The sequence below is a fragment of the Pteropus medius genome, unplaced genomic scaffold, assembly GCF_902729225.1.
Source record: "Pteropus medius unplaced genomic scaffold, Ma_sr-lr_union100, whole genome shotgun sequence".
NCBI classification, from domain to species: Eukaryota; Metazoa; Chordata; class Mammalia; order Chiroptera; family Pteropodidae; genus Pteropus; species Pteropus medius.
The window spans coordinates 18,593,851-18,604,913 of NW_024342467.1; the positions used below are offsets into that span (position 1 = coordinate 18,593,851).

At 43.3% G+C, this 11,063-nt stretch overlaps 1 pseudogene; it reads right to left on the reverse strand.

Moving 5' to 3' along the window:
* LOC120602693 (uncharacterized) lies at window positions 1-119 on the reverse strand (annotated as a pseudogene).
* Window positions 120-11,063: the final 10,944 nt, after the last annotated feature.

Here is an 11,063-nt window from a genome sequence, read left to right on the forward strand (position 1 = left end):
CGCCTACAGCACCTGGTCTTCCTACGTGGTCTCCCATCCAAGTACTAACCAGGCCCGACCCTTCTTAGCTTCTGAGATCAGACGAGATCGGGCTTGTTCAGGGTGGCATGGCTGTGGGCCCAACTCAAATTGAAATCTTTAAGTCCTATCTGAGGACTCTATTCACTCTATTTCTATCTGCCTCCTTGTGATGTAAGTTTGACTTTGTTCTTTCAATTTACTGATTAGATTTTGTTTAATATAGCTTTTCCTTGATATAAGATAAACACATATTCTGATTGAAAATACAGAAAAATCAGTGAAGGAACTCTATCACCTTAATTAAGGACAACCACTATCTTCTGCATTTTTTTCTATGCCTGTTGAATCAGTACCTCTTCATTTCGACTGAGTTCAAACTACATATATATCTTTCAGTTTTCTTTCCTCAGGAGCCCCTAGCACCATTTCTGGAGCCTTAAAGTTGCTCTGAAGAGCTCTGAGTGGATAGAGGGATAAAAGATGAATGCATGTATTCATAGGTGTTTGCGGGACAGAAAAAAATAAGAAGAAATTGTCTCTATCCTTGAAATGCTTGCCATCTAAATATGACAAGACCAAACATGTAATCATGCTGCAACTCTTGGAACTAACAAAAACATAAGTGAGCACCCAAATCTGAGGTGAATAATGTGGTGTGAGTGTCACATGTAAGTGTCAAGAATGGGATTGAACAGCATAAATCAGGACTAGTCAGGGGAGGGTGCCCGGGGGACACAGCCTTTCCTGAACTTTTGAGAGAAATGATGCTTGTGGTCGGTGGAGAAATATATAGCTCTCTAGTCTTTTTTGACATGATAAAATGAAGAGGAGCGACTGAGAAAATTGGAAGTTACTTACATCCTCACAACTTTCCTTTGGCGTTTGGGTCCCTTGAGTGAGAATACAATACACCTTGTGGGCCAAGGAAACCTATTTTTTATCCATTTATAGAAAATATGGACGTGGCCTGTGTTTCTGAAGAGTGCTACTTTCTAATCACTTGGGGAAATCATAAGGAAATGAAAACGGCTGCTTTACTATTTAAGCTTTGGGAGAAAGAAATAGCACAAGCTAAATAATTTACAGATTAAGCATCTGAGTGTTAAGGAAGAGGTCAGCTTTGTTGCTTTTAGAAGAATGATTTACTGGCCTACTTAGCTGTTTAAGTCCCGCTGTGACATTTTAGGAACATGCTTTTCTATTGATAAGTAATACTGCAGTGTGATAGGTGAGGGAACAATAGCGTGAGTTTGGCCAAATAGTTATTCTTAACGTTTGCTTAACAGATAAAGAAGTCAGGTGGCATTTTCCATCGGCATGTCCTACAATACTGCAAAACTAACAGCTCCAAGACTTAGCATAGAAAAACGAGAAATTCCCAGGGAAAGTCTAGGTTGGCAGCCGAAAAGGCCAATCAATGTCAGCTGGGTTCCTTAAATACCTTTTCCTGTGGTCTTCATGACTCAGCAGAAAGTGCACAGAGTTTGAAGTCAAATCTGTGTCAGATCCAGCTCTACCACTCTCTAGCCGTGGGCCTTTGGAGGTGTTACTTACCCCCCATATGCCTGTTTCCTTACCTTCCGAATGTTGTTGACAGTGACTATAACACAGGTTGTTGAGAGAATGAAAATTGTTACATGCGTACAAAGTGACTTACTTAAAACTTGATGCCTACTGGCACCTACAGAGATTTAAGTTATATTCAGTTATTCAACAAATGCTTGGCACTGTGCTAGCCGCTGGGGAACATAAGAATGATGAAGACGGACGGTCCTCTGGTGTCATAAAACTAAGATTTTAGTAGAGGAGACAGACCCAAAATAAAAGTAATCAGATAGATATATATAATCACAACAAATTTAGCCAAATGTTATAAAGACCCCAAGGGCTGAGACCGAGAATATTTGAAGTAAGTGTGAAAGTGTTTCATTTAGGGTAGGAGAGGACACGCCTTTCTGAGCAGGTGACTTTAAGCAGAGTTAAAGCGTGAGGAAGAGCCAGCCGTGGGAAGAACATGGGGTAAAGCATTCTAAGCAGGGGGCATGGTGTGTGCAGTAGCCCCAAGGGAGGGAGAGCATGGCGTGCTCCAGGGACTGAACACGACCGATGGCTGTGACCTGGCAAGCGATGAGGTGAACCACTTGGGAAGGACGAGGCAGGAGAGGTCAGCGAGAATGGGTCACATGCAACCTTGGTAGAGTCTGGATTTCATGCTAAGCACAATTTTATCATTAATTTCATTTTATTCCCACTGTAATTTCAACCATTATTGAGCACCAAGTACCCATCAGCCATCATCCAATTATGCAGGAATTTCTAGGACTATGCGCTCCAGGAATTAGGGAGTAAGTACCAGGGTTGTGAGCAAGCACACCCCATTCATTGTGGAGGCAAGCTTCGGGAAGCCACAGTGAGGGGCCACTGGTCCAGCATTTGTTTCACTAATGATGCGTCAGAGCTGCGACGGGCTTTGAGCCCCTCCAATTCTGCCTCCTTGTTTTGCATAGGGCATAGGTTTCGGGTCTCTGGGAGACAGAGATTTAAGTGCTAGTTTACTGATCGTCTTCTGTATCCCAGAGAGGGTGCTGGTCACTTTCCTGTTCAACTTCTTTAATCCTCACAGGTACCTGTAAAATAGTCATTTTAGCCAGGTTTCCCATATGAGAAAACAAAGTAAATTGGCTAAGGAAGTGACCCATTGGTGCAACTACTTTGGACAATAATTTGGTTTTATTCTATCAAATTGAACTTTCACATACCCTTACAACTCCAAATTTCCACTTCTTGATATAGTCCCAAAGAAAATTTCTACACATGAGCAGTAGGAGACACACATAAGAATGTTCAAAGAAGTAATGTTCTTAGTAGCAACAAACTGGAAATAATCCAAATGCCCATCCTCAAAGAAATGGATCAATAACATATGGTCTAATCACACACTGGACTGTCACTCAGCAGTTAAATGGGGTGACCTACAGCCACCTACAATATGGATGGCATTTAATATAGTGTTAGATAAAAACAAGTCTCAAATGACTTCTTAGAATATTGTACTCTTTTCATAAAGTTCAAAAAACGAGCAAAACCAAACAAAATGTGATCAAACTTTTGAAAGCAAAGGAATAATCATAAAATTCTGAATACTGGTTACGTTTGTGTGGGGAGGCAGGAGATAGGATAAGAGAGAGACACATAGATAAATATAGGTAAATATACTTCAAGTTCTTATGTACAGTAGTAGGCTCTTGGGTATTCATGGCATTGTAACTGAACGAACAAATGAATGAGTAAATGAATGAATGAAGTAGAAGTTTGCCCAATGTAGACCAATGGTGACAGTGTGATTGAACTAAGGCAATGAAAAATTTAACTCTACAATTGAAGTCCGCTAACAGACAAAAAGTTACTTTTATGGTCTTTCCATTATGTTGGGATGCTCGAGGATTAGAAACAAATATTTGACAATTTATTAGCAGAGCTCTGAGCTACTCACTTGGTAGTTCATGATGTATCTGCAGCCACCACTACTCATAAACACACAACAATAGACAATATTTTGAATTTATATTGTTTTTTATATAGATGTGTGATCTTCAAACTTTTTGATCATGCACCTAATCGGTAAAAAAATTGGGGGCATCCAGTCCTACTATCTGTGAATTTATTAATAAACTATGCACATCTACTATTATTAATATATCTATATATTTTCCATGTTTTAAATTAAAATGAAACACATATAGAAGTTCAAATAATTAATTTCTTCCCACACTCCCATGGCTTATCCTGTGCATCCCGCTTTGGGGAGATCTGTGTATCACCAAACCTTACAATTCAAATGCTTTACTTTCGTATTTCAAAGTCTCGCCTTATGTTCCCCACCATTTATTTTCTTATTTGGCAGGTAGTGTTATTCCCATGGCCTCAGTGGGGAATGTGGAGCCCAGAGAATTCTTGGCTTTCTCCCGACATTACCAAGAGGGACTGGCAAATTTTGGAGCAGGAGCAGAATACTCTGGCCCCTGCCAAGGGCTTGTCCCACTATATTTGGGAGCTTCTAGTCTAACACCAACAGTGTTATGTGATTTTTTTTTCATGTTTAATATACCATGTTTTTATTTTTTATGTTAATTACACGTTATTTAAATTTTTTTTTTCAATTGCAGTTGTCACTCCATATTGTATTAGTTTCAAGAGTGTAGCATAACAGTTAGACATTTATATAATTTATGAAGTGATTCCCCCAGTAAGTCTAGTGTTACTTGATTCTTAAAGTCAGACCAGCCTGGCTTCAAATTCCAGCTTCAATACTTAGTTGTGTGCTTGGGCGGAGCTACTCAATCTCTTTGAACCACAGTTTGCTCATCTGTAAGATGGAGATAATTATATCTACCTTGTATGGTAGTTGTAAGAAATAAAAATAAGATCAAATAGATTAAAGCCTAACAGAGAGGACAAGACAGTCAATCAATGTTCGTTTTCCTCGCTTTCTTCCTGCTTCCCTCTTCTGTTATATTGACATATGGAATTTAGCAGTATTTGAGAGGCTGGGGAGGAAGCTATAATTGTAAACAGCGTATGAAATATGGTTTTATGTATTTAATTTAAAATGCAGAAAGTCCTATGAACAGTATTAATCTTGCCTCTAAATGTGTCTCATGCTTAGAAAGGATTTCGGCCTCTATGTGGGCTGTGCTATTACAATGAAAGCAAGATAGGCCAGGGCTACTTTAAAGCAGTGCGGTCCACAGCCTTGTGTCTTTTCCACTCTTTGGGTATCAAATATGATGCCGCATTGAAATATTTCATAAATGTACCCATTACTTAGCTAAGCTCTAGCTTTTTCAGTTGTAATATGAGATTTTTCTTCTTTTTCTGTATCTAAAGGAGTGGAAAAGAAGTTTTTATTTTTATTTTATTATTTATTTATTTATTTATTTGTTATTATTTTTTTATCTAAACAACTATACCAGGATGGGGAGGAATGGCTAACCTGGGCACCAGAGAATCATACAATTTATATGGGGCCTTGTCTGTAAATAAAATTCCTATAAACACGAGATATTACAACACATCTTTACAGAGCTGACCTTCTGAATGCCTACACATGTTTCCAATTTACGTAGGATTTTTTCTCTCAGGAGATTCCATTCTCCCTTAAAAAACACACATGTACAAACACAAAACTTGATTTAAATGAAACAGACACCTTAAGAATCTTAACAAGTAGAGTTGACCTTTGAACATAATTCTACAAAACTGTATTGTGCTCCCCAAGTGTTGCCAGGAGGCCTCGGACAGATCAATGCCTGACAGCCCCTTCCTGAACTTTCGTAAGCACATGAGACCCATGGACGAGGGCGCCTTGGCCAAAATCCAGTGGTCCTGTTTTCTCCCACTGTGCCAGGCTGTAATCAGAGACCCTCTCTTTTTCCCCTGGAAAGCAACGTCAGAGACTTCCTCTCATTTGACAATGGCAAGATAGTGGGATGTTGACTTTCTGTGTAAGCAGAACACATATGTACGGTAACATACAGGGACATATGCAGAGACACGTTTAGACACATGTAGCTGTCCGTGCATGCGCACTTTGATGGCTCAAGCATCCAGGCTTATTGCAATGTCACGGACAGATTTCAGGGAATGAGATAATAGAACAAAATACACTAAATCTACTCTGAGGGCAATCTGCCCTTTTGTTGAAGACATGGTGATATCAAAAGAAGTTTGGGTCATTTTTTGACCTTCATTTCTCATGGTTTTGGCCAAGGGCAAAAAGTGCTGCTTAGCGAGGAGTCACTCATCCAGAATAGGCAGAGCCACAGGGACAGAAGGAGACGAGTGATTGCCAGGAGCGGGGGCAGCAGTGGCTGTGAAGTGACTGCTTCATGGGTACAGGGTTTCTTTTGGGAGTAAGGAGAATGTACTGGAATTAGATAGTGGTGATGAGAGCATAACATCATGAATTTACTAAAAGCCTCTGCATTGTGAACTTTAAAATGGCTAAAATCGTGAGTTTCACCTCCAATGGAAGAAAAGAAAAGAGGCCCAGAAACTAAGAATGTTAAGCCATGGAACAAACGTCAGCTCCCCCCAGTGCTCAGGAGCAGAGTGCTGATGTATCCTGGGGGCTGCTAAGAGGCGCCTCGGGGCCTGGAGCTGGACCAGGGGTAAGGACGGCTGGTCTTCAGCACTGGAGAGAGGCAGGTAAAGAATCCAGGGTCGGGACTGCTGGGGAAGCAGCGTGCACACAGGGACACCCAGAAGACACCCATTCACCTCTCCCCGGCCAGTGTCCCCTGCTCACCCGCCCTGGTTTGGCTCGTTTTTCTGACGGTAGATTCTGTTCTGGACACTAAAAGTAGGGAGCACTCCCTAAAATGCGTAGTTCCAAAGCACGGCCTCTGCTTTTCCTTGGCTGGGCTGGAATCCAGCCAAGAGGGGTCCTGGTTCTAAAGCCATGTGGTATCGCTGGAGCCTCCCTGTGACAGCCCTGTAAGGTCACGCCGGGGTAGCCTGTGCCAACGGAGAAGTGTAAGATACCAACTTTCCTGCTCTCTGTGGCCAGAGGTTTACCCACACATGTTGACATAATGTGCATTTCTCCCTGACAAGGGAGCCCAGTGTCAATTCTGAGTTCAGCTCACGAGGAACCCAGCTTATTTCTAAGGTAAATCAAGTTGTGTTTTTTATTTGGGAGACTAGAAAGTTGAGGCTGAGAAACTCATGCAGATATATATATATATATATTTAAAGATCAGTTACAAAAACTGATGTTGGGTCTGACTTTGGAAGTATCACGTAAAAGGTTCCTTTATTTTGCTTGTAGAGCAGGTCTGAAACGGGCTCCTCTGGCATCAACTCTTTTGTCTTGAAAAAGACCAGTAATGCATGCTATGAATTTCTGTATCGGAAAATCTGAATCACCCTGGGATCCACATGAGTTCCTTGATGAAAATGTGAAATTAATTTTGTACTAAATAAAACTCGAAAATGGTTCTACAATGGGGTGGGGTGGGGGGACGTGGAAATGAAGACGGTGATTCCACTGCATCGACTCGCTCTCATTATTCTAATTTTTTTTTTTTTTAAAAGTCATCATTTCTAGATATTGTCCCGTTTCATAAAGATGTCAAGATTGGGAACATTGGAGCTTGTGGTAGTACTTAGTACAAACCTTGTCACCTTGTAAAGAGAGTCTGTGAATGCTTTGGAGTCAGGGGAAAGGGAAGGAAAAAACAAATAATTACGGAGCGTTCACCGTTTGCCAAATCAGGACTGTGGAGTCTCACATATGTTCTCTCATTTAACACTCATGACCGTGACTGTCTGCGATAAATATTTTTGTCTCCATTTGTTTCAGATGGAAAAGGAAGGCTCAAAGAGATCTTATAAGAGACAAAAGTGACACAGCCTGTAACTGGCAGAATGAGAATTCAAGCCCAGGGATTTCCCTCCCATTCTAAAGCCCACTAGGTTTTGCAACCCCATCATCTATCCCTGAGGAAATCCAGACAGCACCCTCTTCCCCCACTCCATGGAGAAAGCCTTTCTCCAGGCCCTTCCCCGTCATCAGCCTGGGCTAACTCACCGACACCTTAAATTTGGCCCGAGTTTCTAATCTTAGTCATCACTCCTGTACCCAAACTGAGCTGAAACTTCCTGAGAGAGTCCTCATGATAGGTCAGAAAATGTGGTCTGGGTACACAAGTGAACAAAACACAGTTCTACTCTCTGAGAGCTTAATTCACAGGGTGAAATTCGTAATATGTGACCTCAGTGCTTTCAGCTTAAAATGGTGATAATGACACTTGACCTTAAGGGCTAGTGCGTGGATTAAAGTAGTATCTAGTGTCCAGCACTGGGCCTGGTCTAATAGAGGAAACCAAGATATGTTAATTCTCATCCTACACTACCTCAAGTTTTTGGGCAAGAGGCAGATGAATGAGAAACTTTCTTAGAAACATGAACAGGCAGGATGGAGTTGAAAGGCAGATCGCAGTTGGGGTGTTTTGTCCACCAGACGCTGCCACAATCTTGGTGTACTCACATAAGTGCTCACACACAGACCCACATGCCCCCGCCATACCACATATACACAGACCTTTTAAAACAAAAATCTGAATGCAATAGAGCTTCTCTAACCATTGGAATAATCTAAAGACAGCTTTGTGGTGGAATTTTACGATGGCAGGACGAGGCCCGAGTGGATGGAAATGGCTTCTCTGCCACGCTTTGAATGCGATGCCACATGGGGTGGCGATCTCTTCTGCTCCGTCAAAAGGGGGTGCAAATCAGAGCAAGAAAGAGGAAACATTTTCTTTACTCGAAAATTCAACTCTGCTATTGGTCCAAGGAAACCTTTTTTTAAAGAACCGGCTTTTTCCAGCATGAAATGGAAGCTCGTACGGTTAGAGGCAGAAACAAAGATGCCTCATGGCAAACACTGAGGGGCCCCTCTCAGAGGCTGGACAAGCGGATCCAAGACAAACCAGCCACAGACAGACAGCGCGAGTGCTGTGTGTGTGTGACAATAAAGAGGCTCCGGAATTCTGGGCTCAGAGGGCTCGGTAGTGGCCCAATGCAGAGCTTCGCCGGGGTCGGCAGCCGGGATCGGCAGCCGGTGAATGCCGGCCGCTCACCTACTCTGAGTTTTCTGCTTTATCTGGAGAGCTTTCCTCCTGGTCTTCTCACATTGCCCTGTAAGGTGAATAGAAGGAAAGACAGGAAATACGACGTCTGAAATAAAATTTCTACGGTGCGCTGGGCACTGTGCTAAGTACTTTCAAGGGACCTTATTTCATTTTGTCACCAGGGCTGCTCTAGAAACACAGGGGATTCTTTCCCATCTGGCTGGTAAGGAAATGGAGTTTCTGGAGGTGGATATGGGCTTTTTGTCTTTTTAGGTGTGTCTGCTTGCGGATGCTTATAGTATGTTGAGGAGAGTTAGACGTAAAAGAGATGAGGGGGGCGTTGTCTGTCCTGAGACCACGTGCAGATACTAGAGAAAAAGCGACACACACTCTTAGGTGATGCAAAGGAAATATAATTTGGAATTGTGGGCGAGAGAATACTGCTGTTTATGCCTGAGCACCACAACCCGAAGAACGTGTCTCTTAACGCAGTCCCTGATTCTGAATCACTGCTTGTGGGTCACGTAACATGGTCATCGCCTGCATAACAGACTCATTACTTCGCAACTCAGAAAATGCTAGGGAGCTATGGCAACGATCCGGGTCTGTTTGGGTTTGGCAGATCAACAAGCTTTTCACGCTCGTGAAAAACGGATCCCAACAAAACGCAAGGGGCTTGAAAACGAGCAATATAATTCGGAAATGGAGGGCAAGTTTTAAATAGACTCTCTTGAACCCAAGTCCCCAGTGTTCTAGATTCAAGTCGTCTTTAGCTTGCTTTTCTTAAAGACAATGATGAAACATCTTTTCTGCCACTCTGGGCTTACTGGCAAGGTGGTTTTCAAACTGTGTTCCTTGGAACCCCAGGGTTCCTTGGGGGGGGGTACGTCCCATGGAAATCCCCTAGGGAAAAGGCTATGGCTAATCTGTAGGGACTCTCAGCTGCCTCCCCATCACAGGCCCCTTCCCTTCCCTCACCTGCCTTCACTTGATAACAAAACTACTCTGCTTCTGTTGGTTTTATGCGCTGGCCTTCCCTGTTCGGTTTCATTTAGAAAAGCTGCGTTGTAACTCGCACTGTTAAAGTCAAGGCTTTCAGAAAGGTAGCTCTTGGAATCCAGCACAAAAAGCCCTCCTCCTCCTCCGAGGTTTACCTGAAGGTTAATGACTTGGAGAGTTCTCACCTGAGGGAGTGTGGGCCAGAATTTAGGGAAGCACGTTGCACTTTCCGAGAGCACGTCAGCTCTCGGGACTCGAAAAGAACAAAACCATTGTGAAAAGGGAACGTATCAGAAAAAGAACAAAGCGTGGCAACGCCACCAGTGAGATCAGACTCCCCTTAGCCCACAGACTTACTGATTGGAGCTTTCTGCCGAAGCAGACAGACCCGTGGAAGGCTGCCAGGGGATTCTGGACGTCAAACTGCTTTTGCTAAGCCAGCCCAGCGGTGCAGTAAAGAGCAAAAGAGTCCCAGGAGAGAGCTGGGAAAGGACTGGTCTCTGTTTCTCCACCCCTGATGTGGGCCTTTTTCGATTAGGAAGTGGAGTGTGAAGGAAGTTATCGGGGGTGAAATCAACTCAGCAAGAAACCTTTTTAGACCAAAGCCCAAGGAAAACTAATAAAACCAGTCGGGCTGCTTCATGCTTATCATATGTTGTGTGTGTAGATCAGCTCACTTTACAGCAAAGACAGACACCCCCAAAACAAAACACGCAGTTCTACAAAAGGATTGCCAGGTCCCCACAGCATGGCCTGGCTCTTTCAAGGGGCATTGGCTACGTGAAACTCTAGACCACGCGCAAAGCCGTGACGCACTACTTCTAAATTAATGATAGAAGCGAAATTGCCTATTGTGTAGATCAGGGATTATATTCAACTGGGAGAAACAGAGCCCCCAAAGCAGAGCCTTAAACAAATTGCTGGTTCTATTTTTCTTAGAGAATGAGCCATCTGGAGGTACATAGCTGACGATTTTGAAATGTGGGTCACGGATGTCGGGATCCAGGTCCTTGGCCGTCTCTTGCTGTTCTTCGCTGCAGACCGCTGGTCGCCTCGCTTTTCCGCTGGCATCGTCTTCCTGATGGAGGCAGGACGAAGGGGGCAGGCGGAGGGCGAAACAGCTGGAGAGAGCCGCGTCTGCGTTTCTTCCCTCTCCCTCTGCTCCCGTCCCCGCATTTTTAAGCAGCTATTCTGGAAACTTCATGCACTAACTTCAGCTTCCATAATTTGACTAGAACTGTGTCACATGCCATTCCATCTGCAAAGAAGGAAATACAGTCTTTTAGTAGGCATGTCGTTCTCAGCTTCACTGGGGCTCATTGGTCAGGAAGAAGGGGCGAGGGTACGTTGTTATGACAACGCGCGTGTCTGCTGGCCCCGTCAAGAAGATTCACTCCTCTTAACTCCTCG